The sequence below is a fragment of the Notamacropus eugenii genome, chromosome 2 (genome assembly GCF_028372415.1).
Source record: "Notamacropus eugenii isolate mMacEug1 chromosome 2, mMacEug1.pri_v2, whole genome shotgun sequence".
Classification (NCBI taxonomy): Eukaryota; Metazoa; Chordata; class Mammalia; order Diprotodontia; family Macropodidae; genus Notamacropus; species Notamacropus eugenii.
The window spans coordinates 148,082,232-148,094,407 of NC_092873.1; the positions used below are offsets into that span (position 1 = coordinate 148,082,232).

Consider the following 12,176-nt stretch of genomic DNA (forward strand, 5'->3'; position numbering starts at 1 on the left):
GAGAATATGGAATGGAGTTTTACTATACCACCTTAATAAATATGTCTTTCTAAAAGATAATTAATTAATTAGTTAGTTAAATGATACCATAGAGCTAATCACTGAATCAATCAATCACAGAAATAACCAAATGAATGAAAAATATTGATTGCCCAGATTTGGAGGAGGTTGTCAGTTTGTACATTTCATGACAAACAATAAAAATGAGCAATAAGTTAAGCCCAGAGTTGAACAAGAATTGGAGAGCAGGTTGCATTGTCTTCCCCAGTTTGCCACACTCCTCTACTGACCCCCATTTCCCATAAAAGCAAAGATTCATCTTTGTAATATTTGCATTCTACTGGTGTTGCTATCTGGCAGCAAGATGTCAACTGGACTATGATGAGTAACACCAAGAGGTCAATGGAGAGGAAAATGCTGAGTGTGAGAAGGAATTTTAAATAAGATTCTTAAAATGGATAATGAAATAGTTGTATGACAAGAAGAGGGACTGGCCATATAGGAAGAAGAAAGGATCACAGATAAACAAAATATTACACTTTTATCCTTCCAAAGCCTGGAAAAATTGAAGAAAGCTTTTATCAAGTGAAGCTCAATCCCTATGGGGAATTCGTGTGAGAACATATATAATCCCATATGCCAGGAAAACATGGATGGCATATAGGAGATTAAAGCTATATTTGACTACTGTGAATATTTTTGGTAATTGAGTGCTATGGTCAGGTGTTGTTTTTATTTTCCTTTCTATCTGATATCCAAGAAGCCCAATTAATTGAGAGTAAGTATGCTTTTGTAACCTTTATAGAAAACAGATATCTTTGGGGAGGGGGCTGAAAAAGGCTTTTAAGCCAATCCTTCCCTCTCTCCTTAAAAAATACATATATGAGCTGGAGAGAATCATTCACTCCACCGCCTTCATTTTAAAGAGAAGGAAACTGAGGCACCAGAAAGAAGTGATTAGCTGCAGAAAAAAAAAAAACACCTCATTTAGCTTTTATTGAAATTGAGGCTGAGCTATAATGAAGCCCAATGTAGCCCAAATGATATACAAATAGACTATTAAAGCTAGAGGGATCTAAAAGATTTTCTTATCCAACAAGCTCATTTTATAGAAGAAGAAATAGACACCCAGGGTTAGTGTCAGAGCTAGGACTAGAACTTTGTTTTCCGTAGTCCAGTATAGTGTACTTTCAGTAAAGTTGCTGAAATTTTAGTTTCTGTATGACTGGGGTTTGCTTAGGGTACTTCACTAAGCATTGGCTCTTGTTCAAGAGAGTGAGTTTGAGTATCAGAACAGAAAGCAGGGTCCCATTGAGCTTCTCTGGGTATACTGTGGTCAGGAAATCATCTATCCTGGTGGAGGTTTGCATCTGTACCACCCTATGGCTAACGGTGAACTGGATGACGTATTATCTCCTCTATTCTTTATTATTTCCTTTTTCCTTTTTAGAGTGGATCTACCTATCTATCCAAAAGTGCTATCTCCAAGGGCAGATCCTAATACCAATTACCATGGAAGGTTTAATCTGCTCTATTTTTTTTCATATGAGTGAAGCAATATCCCCCCCTCCTTAGGCAGACTGGTCTGCTGCTCACGGGAGTTCACTTATTTTTTGTGAGAAATAATGTGGATATCCAATCAGATTTAGGCCTACTGCAGCTCAGAACTCCCAAACTCAAAAGATCCACCAGCTTCCCTAAGTACAAGGAATTATAGGCATGAGACCCACCTCCTTACCTACCCCCATCTCATTCCTACCAGCCCTGTCTCTACTTTCTCTTTCTTTTCAAAGGTGGAGAAGCAAAGCTCTCCTGATAAGCACTTGATCCCCTACACTATTATGTCATGTGACTGTCACCAGGCTTACTCAAGCCATTTTAATTTCTTCCTTAGAGAAAAAGGAACAAAGACTGTCAGAGCCTTCTAAATTTCCTGTTCTCAGTCAAAGTACCTACTAACTTCTTATGGCTATAACTTGACCTAAAAGGAAAGGACCTAATGAAGTTTACTGAGGAAACATTCAAAGCATGGAAGAACTATTACATGCTGGAAATTGTTAAAATGATGAAATACCTGGAATCAGATATATCTAAAGGTTTAACACAACTAAAAATCATGTTAAAACTATAGCTATTTTGTTGTGCATATTAAATAATGCCAAGCCTCCATTTTAAAGTGGGACTTGTCCTAGACAATTTACAAAATACAAATTGTTCTTTGCGCTTCAAACTTTTTTTGTAACGCTTTTGAATGAAAACAGCCAGTTGTCTTACTAAACAATGTGGCATCAGGTCAATCACAATGAAACTTGATAATGTCACATCAATAATGTGACATTTCATTATGCCAACAATTTGGAACAAATTGTCAAATGGAGAGGAAGTGATTTGTATTAATAGAGAGATATTACAAGCAAATGTTATTTTGTCAGGTTGCAGCCCTTGACTCTAACTTTCAGAAGCAATGGGCTTACTCCAGTTATGCCCTTGACACACTCTTTAGTATTTCAATTGAGCAATACAGTTCCTTAAAAACAAGATGTCATGCATTCTTTTTTTTTAATCATAGGATAATAAAATCGTGGATGTAGAGCTCAGAAGTGATTTGTCCCACACTCCCCACTGTCTTACAGAGGAGAAAAAGTGAATCCCAGAGAATTTAAGTGACTTTCCTGAGGTGATTTAAGTAGTAAGTGCTAAGCAAATCAAAATACTTTATGTCTCCCAGTGCAAAAAGTCCTTACTTTCACAGCAAATTATTAGTAGCTTCCTGCTTTCCTCCCTGAGAATTGTTATAGATATTAGGGCACACTAAAATTGCAATAAGTCAGAACTTTTTCTGACTTGGAATTTTTTTTATTATCTTAAGCAATGGATATGCTTAGTGGGTTGAACTGACATGAATAAGAAAGTAAATTAGGTATTTAGTAAGAATTAACAAGGCCAAGAAGAATAGCATGACATAATGGATGGAAACTGGCCTTGGATTCAAGAAGAACTGGGTTTACAATCTGCCTTTAACACATGCTGGCTCTGTGACCCTGAGTAAGTCACTCACCTAACTTCACTGTCTTGGACAATTGTAAGATTGCAAATCGCACAGCAGATGTTTATGTGTATTTGTAGAGGGAATTTACTAACCAAGAAATCCCTATGTCAACAAAGTAAAAGAGATTGAGAGACAGAGAGAAAGAGACAGAGAGAGACAGAGAGACAGAGGATAGATAGAACCAGGCAGAGAGAGATGGGGAGGGAGGGAGGGAGAGAGGAAGAGAGAGACGAGACACAGAGAGAAAGACAGAGAGAGATGGAGACAGAGAGATAGAGAACGCACAACAGGAACATCTCTAGCTCAGTAGCAAATATGCAAATCTAACAAAATGACTATAAATTGTGAACATAAGTATTAAAAGTAAATCTAAAGATACACAGCAAATATTCATGAACAAATGAGGGTACTGTATTACTTCTCTTGAACTCAATAAAGCCTGCAAGATGGTATATGGACTTACTATTTGCAGAGAGCGAGGGCTGACAGAGAGACTGAGAGCTGTTGACTGCCAGGTACCAAAAGCAGTGCTTGTACTCATATTTGTGGTACTTCTAAAGGCTTCCTGTAGAAAAGCAGAGCTGTTGTGAACCTTGCTTCTCTGTCCTTGTTTTCTCTGACAAGGAAAAAAGAGAGATAAGGAAAGCTGTTTCACTGCCCTTCAGGAGAAAAAGTAAGGAAGACTGAGAAGTGCAAGATCACTCACTACTTTCTTTGTCCATCAGGGAGAGAGTTAGGGAGGAGTGAAAGAGAGAAAAAACAATTTTCTTTATACCCAAACAGTTCACATGCTCCAAATCAAATTCTTTGGTTCTTTCTTCTAAGGAAGACCTCCTGCTGGCTGGAAATGCCTTCTCTATGTTTCAAGCTCTGAAAATAGTCAGTGCATGCTTCCCCTCACTCCCTTTTCTCAAGGGGAAGTTAATTTTGAAGTAATGAGGTTCTTGCTCTTTCAGCAACAGAAAGCTATTGTCTGAATCCATTCCCATGATTTGTTGGAACCCATCTATTCTTGTGGCTTATTCATCTATTCAAGTAGGGAAAGTAAGATTTAGTGTGCTTTCCCTTCCAAACAACAAAAGGTAATAGTGTTAGCTTTAATTACATTATTACCAAGAATAACTAATCAGGCAGTCTCCTAACACAAGAGAGGAAAAAAAATAATTCTCAGGACTAGTGATCTAGTACCTTGGTTAATGAGGCACATTTAGGCTGAGACCACATAGACTAATGACCTGTACCAGTCCCTATCCTGGCAGCCCACATAATCAGCTTTTGCAGCTCAGAAATCAAATGAAGGTACTCAACTCTGAAAAAAAACTACACATTGCCAGAAGTAGGCAGATATCTCTGCACACTAAAAGGGATGAGAGAGTAGGTTAGAGAATCCAGCGTATTTGACTGGAATGCCATAAGGGTGGGACCATTAAAGGATGATAAAGTGATAAGAAATTGTTTAGATAACGAATGATTGAACCCTATCTCAGAAATCATTGTTGCCTTCCATCAAATAGATATTAGTAGGAAAAACAGCTCCAAAATTGTGGGGAAAAGGGTGAGGACTCCAGGACTGAATCAGTGACAGGAAATTTTTAAAGATAAGCAAGGCTGGACATGAACAAAATTATACTGGCTAAGAATGTGTCTATAACATTAAATGCAGATACATTGCATAGGTACGGTCATTTTCTCATTGATATCATTGGTATGGCTCTCAGATTTTTACCATTTAGAATGGAACAAGCATTTTGTTCTCCAACAATGACAAAGGCTTCTTGTATGCCTCCAGATTAAATATAGATTACTTCAAGGGTGGTAGTTATTCAAGATTAGTGCAGCAGTATAGTTTCCAATCTGACATAACTATATAAACATTGAAGGAAGCCATTGTGTAAGAGTTCAGCAGTATCTAGTATATACTCTGATGAGGCAATATGAACAACTTGCCAAGAAAATAATATGACATGTATTTTATTTCTTATAAAATTAAATGGCAAGTCAAAACCATGAAATCAAGAAAGCTGCCACCTTCTCTTTCCACTCTCCCTGTCTCCCTAGCTATCTCTACCAGTCATTTTTTTTTTAAAGGAACTATTTGGTAACAAATTTAAGCAAAAAAGTGGAGATATTTTCTAAGTGCTACCATAATAGTTCCCCCAAAAGCTATGGCATCACTACATATATGAAGAAAAGTGGAAAAAACCAACTAAGTTTTCTCCAAAATATCTCATTTCCACAATCTTTAGTAAAATTTTAGCTCTTCTGGAGTCATCGTACTGAACAATTAGCATCAATGAAACTCTCTCTTTCTGCCCTTAGTCAGTGCTTCCCCAGTCAGTGCTATGTGGCATGATGTCACTACTTTACTATGTCCCAGGTCACCACACGTAGGATGGCCTAACCATGTTGCCTCCCCTCCCCAAAAGCCTGCAGGGGCACAGGCCAAATCTCAGGGGATAATTCCTGGCATAACTCTCTTCTAGGCTGCCACTGACTTCTCCCCTTCTATCCAGCTATCTTCCTTATTGCTGTTCCTACACACTATGAGCCCATTCACTCCTCTGTACCATCCCATAGGTTACCTCTCACCACTCCCTCCTTCTTGGACTGCTATCTTTGACTTAACTATCCCAACTCTTTTGACCCTACAAAAAAGAATTTCTAAAGATATATACTGCACTACATGTCTTTAAATAGCAATTATGACTATATAGGGGAAGATGGCCAAAGCACATCAAGACTTCCATAATAGTTTGTCTTATTTCCCGTACATACATTTTTTTTCTCCCTTAAGTAACTTTTAAATTCTTCAAGGGCAGAAACTACCTCTTCTGTTTCTTTTAAATGTCTTGCCTGACCTCATAATATAGTTTTCTGCACCAAATAAATATTCAATAAGCTCTTATTGAGTACTGTGTAGTGCAGAATAGCAGATGTTTAACTAGGAACCACAAAAATGTGATCCTGTTCCTATTCACCAACGTCCAAATGACAGAGATGTATATTTAAGAAGATGGTCATTTACAATAACATCTGCTTCATTTTAAGACTTCAAGGATACAAGTTTGTTTTAACTTTAACTCTTCTAAAATAATTTAGTTGGTCAGCAGATTTTTGATTTGCCTTCTCCAAGAATACGTCTTCTCTCAGAAGAGAAGAGTAACAGATCTTCCGGAAACATCAACATGAGAGGGGAAAAGAGTCTGACAGCGTCTGCAATTTTATTTCATGATAGAGCTTTGGTGGAGTTAGGCTGTTCTGGTGAGTGGACAGATTGGGGACAAATGCTCCCAAGGGATCCTTCCCTTATAGGAAATACCTATAAGAGAGACTATACTTCTTTCCTTCCTCCTTTCCTTCTTCCTTTCTGTCGTTTCTTTCTTCCTTCTTGCCTTCCTTCCTGCCTCACTTCCATCTTTCTTTCTCCCTCTTTCCATCCTTCCTACCTGCCTGCCTTCCTCCCTCTCACCTTCTTTTTCTTCTTTTATTTCTCCCTCTTTTTTTCAAAATTGTTCATTGGGAATTTCACTGCACTTTCCCCAATGCCATTTATCTAATGGTTCACTGCCCTGACAAAGAGCAGAAAATGTGTCTTATGTCGTGTCCTACCCATTAGTTTCTTCCCTACTTAAGCTCTAGTCTCAGACAAAGCTGAAAGTTATTGATTGTGATTCACAGAAGTCCTTGGATTTATCACCAAAATTAACCTTCTAGATTGCCCAGTGCAACAAGGCTTGCATCATAATCATATAATATGACAAGATAAGGCAAAGCATTCCTGATCATGAGCTCTGGTATGAGAGTTCACACAATTCTGCCCTATTTCCATTTCAATAAGTGTTTGTTATATACTAGCTAGTGTGCTAGATGCTAGAGATGCAAAGACCAAAACAAGATTTCTTGTCTTCAAAGAACTTACATCAGCTAGGGGAGGGGTCGGAGAGAATGCAAGATGTGCACAGATAAATAAATGAAAAATGTACACTATATAAATAAGGTAATTCAGGGAAGGATGTCAAACTAACAACTAAGGCATTTGGGAAAGTCCTTTATTAGAAGGTAGAGATTAAATTCGGTTTTGAAGTGAGCTAAGGATATAATATAAATAAAAAGATAAGGCCGAAGAGAGAAAATGCCAAAAATGGGGAACAACTGAGTGCAGAATGGCTCAGAGGTAGCAAACTGAATGTTGAGAATCGGAATCAACAATATACTGAAGGAGCAGTATACTTCACCAGCTTGGAGACATACGTTGGAGCCAGATTATGAAGGGTTTGAAATACCAAACAGATGAGTTTGCACTCTGTGCCAGAGGCATTAGGGGGCTCCTCAAGCTTCTTGAGCAGTGGGTGACATAGTCCGAGTTGTACTTTGGAAATATCACTTGCCAGCTGTGTGTCAATTGGAATTGAAAAGATAGAGAATGGAGACAAAGAGATCAATTGGGTTTCTCTCTTTACATAACAACCATTACAAACAAACTAGTTATATGGAAGTTCATTAAAAGTCTTGAGAGAAAAAAACAACTGAACCTATGATTTCATGAGTGCAAGGAGTTTCCAGTAAGGAGACAAATTCAGCAGTCTCTCCCTGAAATGGAAAGTTAGAACAGGAAATACTAAAGAATCAGATCACACCTATACTTTAATAAGAAGCTGGGGATTATTCAAGAAAGATGCATGTGAGGCTTCCAGAAATTGTTTTTTTTTGTTTTTTGTTTTTTTATTTTTTTTTATTTTTTTTAAATTAAATTTATTTATTTAACTTTTAACATTCATTTTCACAAAATTTTGGGTTACAAATTTTCTCCCCTTTTGTCCCTTCTCCCCACCCCAAAACAGAGAGCATTCTAATTGCCCCTATCACCAATCTGCTCTCTCTTCTATCATCCCTCTCTGCCCCTGTCTCCATCTTCTCTTTTGTTCTGTAGGGCCAGATAGCTTTCTATACCCCTTTATCTGTATTTCTTATTTCCTAGTGGCAAGAACATTACTCGACAGTTGATCCTAACACTTTGAGTTCCAACTTCTTTACCTCCCTCCCTCTCCACCCCTTCCCTTTGGAAGGCAAGCAATTCAATATAGGCCAAATCTGTGTAGTTTTGCAAATGACTTCCATAATAGTTGTGTTGTATAAGACTAACTCTATTTCCCTCCATCCTATCCTGTCCCCCATTACTTCTATTCTCTTTTGATCCTATCCCTCCCCATGAGTGTCGACCTTGAATTGCACTCTCCTCCCCATGCCCTCCCTTCTATCATCCCCCCCACCCTGCTTATCCCCTTATCCTCCACTTTCCTGTATTGTGAGATAGGTTTTCCTACCAAAATGAGTGTGCATTTTATTCTTTCCTTTAGTGGAATGTGAGGAGAGTAGACTTCATGTTTTTCTCTCACCTCCCCTCTTTATCCCTCCACTAATGAGTCTTTTGCTTGCCTCTTTTATGAGAGATAATTTGCCCCATTCAATTTCTCCCTTTCTCCTCCCAATATATTTCTCTCTCACTGCTTGATTTCATTTTTTTTTTTAAGATATGATCCCATCCTCTTCAATTCACTCTGTGCACTCTGTCTCTATGTATGTGTGCATGTGTGCATGTGTGTGTGTGTAATCCCACCCAGTACCCAGATACTGAAATGTTTGAAGAGTTACAAATATTGTCTTTCCATGTAGGAATGTAAACAGTTCAGCTTTACTAAGTCCCTTATGACTTCTCTTTGCTGTTCACCTTTTCATGGTTCTCTTCATTCTTGTGTTTGAAAGTCAAATTTTCTTTTCAGCTCTAGTCTTTTCATCAATACTTGAAAATCCTCTATTTCATTGAAAGACCAATTTTTCCCCTGAAGTATTATACTCAGTTTTGCTGGGTAGGTGATTCTTGGTTTTAGTCCTAGTTCCTTTGACTTCTGGAATATCCTATTCCATGCCCTTCAATCCCTTAATGTAGAGGCTGCTAGATCTTGTGTTATCCTGATTGTATTTCCACAATACTTGAATTGTTTCTTTCTAGCTGCTTGCAATATTTTCTCCTTGACCTGGGAACTCTGGAATTTGGCCACAATGTTCCTAGGAGTTTCTCTTTTTGGATCTCTTTCAGGCGGTGTTCTGTGGATTCCTTGAATATTTATTTTGCCCTCTGGTTCTAGAATCTCAGGGCAGTTTTCCTTGATAATTTCATGAAAGATGATGTCTAGGCTCTTCTTTTGTTCATGGCTTTCAGGTAGTCCCATAATTTTTAAATTGTCTCTCCTGGATCTATTTTCCAGGTCTGTTGTTTTTCCAATGAGATATTTCACATTATCTTCCATTTTTCCATTCTTCTCTCTTTGTTCTGTGATTTCTTGGTTTTGCATAAAGTCATTAGCCTCCATCTGTGCCATTCTAATTTTGAAAGAACTATTTTCTTCAGTGAGCTTTTGAATCTCCTTTTCCATTTGGCTAATTCTGCTTTTGAAAGCATTCTTCTCCTCATTGGCTTTTTGAACCTCTTTTGCCAATTGAGTTAGGCTAGTTTTCAAGGTGTTAATTTCTTCAACATTTTTGTGGGTCTCCTTTAGCAGGGAGCTGATCTGCTGTTCATGCTTTGACTTCATGTCTCTCATTTCTCTTCCCAGCTTTTCCTCTACCTCTCTAACTTGATTTTCAAAATTCTTTTTGAGCTCTTCCATGGCCTGAGCCCATTGGGTGGGCTGGGACACAGAAGCCTTGATTTCTGTGTCTTTGCCTGATGGTAAGCATTGTTCTTCCTCATCAGAAAGGAAGGGAGGAAATGCCTGTTCACCAAGAAAGTAGCCTTCTGTAGTCTTATTTCTTTTTCCTTTTCTGGGCATTTTCCCAGCCAGTGACTTGACCTCTGAATATTCTCCTCACACCCACCTCCCCTCCTGATCCTCCCAGCCAGCGTTTGGGGTCTGAGATTCAAATGCTGCTTCCAGCCTTAGGGCTTTTGGCAGGGGCAGGGCTGCTATTCAGTGTGAGATTAAGTTCAGGTGGTCAGGTTGGGGCAGGGCCGCCTCTCAGGCTCAGTTCCCTCAGGGAGTTTATGCACGGACCTTCCACAATGGATCCAGGCTCCTGGCCCCTTGGGGAGTCCCGGTCTGCAGCCGCCTCTCAGCTTCTACCTCCCGGGGTGGGGGGGGCCTGAGTTATGAGGGCACCCCACTCCCCTCTCAACCCGCCAAAGAGACTCTCTCACAGACCCCCGTCACCTGTGGGTGGAGGGACTTGTGCGGCCGCTGGAGATCCCATCCCTGAAGCCTGCTCGGATCTGTATCTCTCGGTGCCACGGCCACGGCAGGGCTGCACTCAGCTCCCAGTCCCAGCGCCCAGTCTGCAGCGCGAAGGACCCCCCGCGAGAGGTTTGCAGGTCTCTCCGGAACAGAAATCTCCCTAGCTCCAATATTCCATGGCCTCTGGGTGCAGAATTCGCTGTGAGTTACTTCCCTGTAGCCGTTCTGTGGGTTGTGGGTTCAGAGCTATGTGTATGTGTGTCTTTCTACTCCGCCATCTTGGCTCCGCCCCCCGCAGAAATTGTTAATAAGTATAAAGGTAGGCCTATAAATTCAATAATTGTTTAGTTAAGCACTCCCTGAGAGATGTAAGGGCAGGGGTTATTGAGTTTTCTTAATTCTTTAGAACAGCTCTCAGATGTGTTTCTTCCATTCCCTTTTGTACAGGTCTGGCTATACCAATGGTTTCAGTCTTGTTTCCCTGTACCTAATAAGCCTCAATGATAGTTTTATTGCTTTTTAGGGGAAAAACTCACCTGGTTTTAAGTGACATAGATGCCTAAAAGTCTCACAAAGGATCTCTGATCAGATAAATGATCTTAGGACTGTTATTAGACAGACCTGAACTTGTAGATAAAAAAACCCCAATACATTGTAGGAAACACTAGGGTAGAAGCTTAAGGAAGGTAAAAGGAAAACATAGAAACATAGCAAAAAGGAAAACAAGCAATGAGTCATGCACTCGCATCATGAATAAGTGCCTCAATATAGAAGAAAATAAAGATAACAAATACTAAACCTCACTTTTCTGCGATCATTTGAAAGCAAATGATCTCTAAATAATCCTACCCACTGATCTCCAGAAGCAAATCACTTTCCCAGTAATTCCTTCCTGAAGGCCCCCCAGGCCTTCCTAGGAAAGAGTTGTCTATTGACCATGGGGTACTATAAAGGTAGCAATGTTTCAAGAGGAAGAATTTAAGACTTATTTAGCCAACGTAAAGTAGATGACTAAAAGTCTTTCAAGGGATCTTGGAATCTGTTTCAGATTATAGGAAGAACAGGGAAATGATGGGTCAGCCTATAATGCCGCCCTTGCTTCCCAAGCATTGCTCTCTTTTCTGAGGTCTACATACTGTCATTGACCTCTCTGCCAAAATCACATTACTGTCATCATGAACTATAAACCAAAACATCACAATCCTAAAATGGTCCACAACATGGATAAGGTCAGCAGAGTTCATGTAGGATGTTTTGAACAATTTCAAGGGATTCTAGGTAACCAGTTCATGCCTTGCACTCCTCACACCTTTGGTGATCATCCTCTTTGATGCAGAAGCTCCTTCTGCTGCCAGTCAGCTTCACTGAAATGTCTAGGCACTTCTAATTCTCAAACTCAGTTTTGTTTACTTTTAGAAGAAAAACTGCCTCCTTGCTCTTTCCATACTCTCCTTGTGTCCTGCCCCCAAATACCTTTAAAAACTTTTCTACAACTTCTTTTTGAAAACTCTCTGATCTAACTGGACTGGTAAATTAACTATTCCCTGAAGACACTGAACATTCCTTCATTTGTGATTTGCTTATGCAATGTCATTCCTTTCATCTATTTTTTGAATCCTAATTATCTTTCAAGCCCTAGCTCAAGTATCAACTTACCTATTCCCTTACTTGAGCTCTCAACATTCTTATACATGTACATGGTCATCTCTTCCATCTCAAAATTCCAATCTTACATATATCCTATTATCACTTGTTACATGTTTCTTTGATTACTTAGTTACCTTTTTATAGATGTGTAGATCACATATAGATCATGCTGCCCTTGTAACATTCTTAGTTTCAGGAGCAAAGTATTCATTTTGTTTTTATATGATATGATAGCTAGAAAAAAAAGTTCT

General features: G+C 39.2%; 1 long non-coding RNA gene across 1 annotated transcript in view; it reads right to left on the reverse strand.

The window, feature by feature from the left end:
- LOC140523712 (uncharacterized) overlaps positions 1-3,849 on the reverse strand; it is a 67,830-nt gene extending 63,981 nt beyond the window's left edge. The window contains exons 1-2 of the long non-coding RNA XR_011973448.1: positions 3,756-3,849; positions 3,513-3,665 (exon numbers count right to left, since the gene is read on the reverse strand). This is a non-coding gene — a long non-coding RNA (uncharacterized lncRNA). The remainder of the gene's footprint in view (positions 1-3,512; positions 3,666-3,755) is intronic.
- Positions 3,850-12,176: the final 8,327 nt, after the last annotated feature.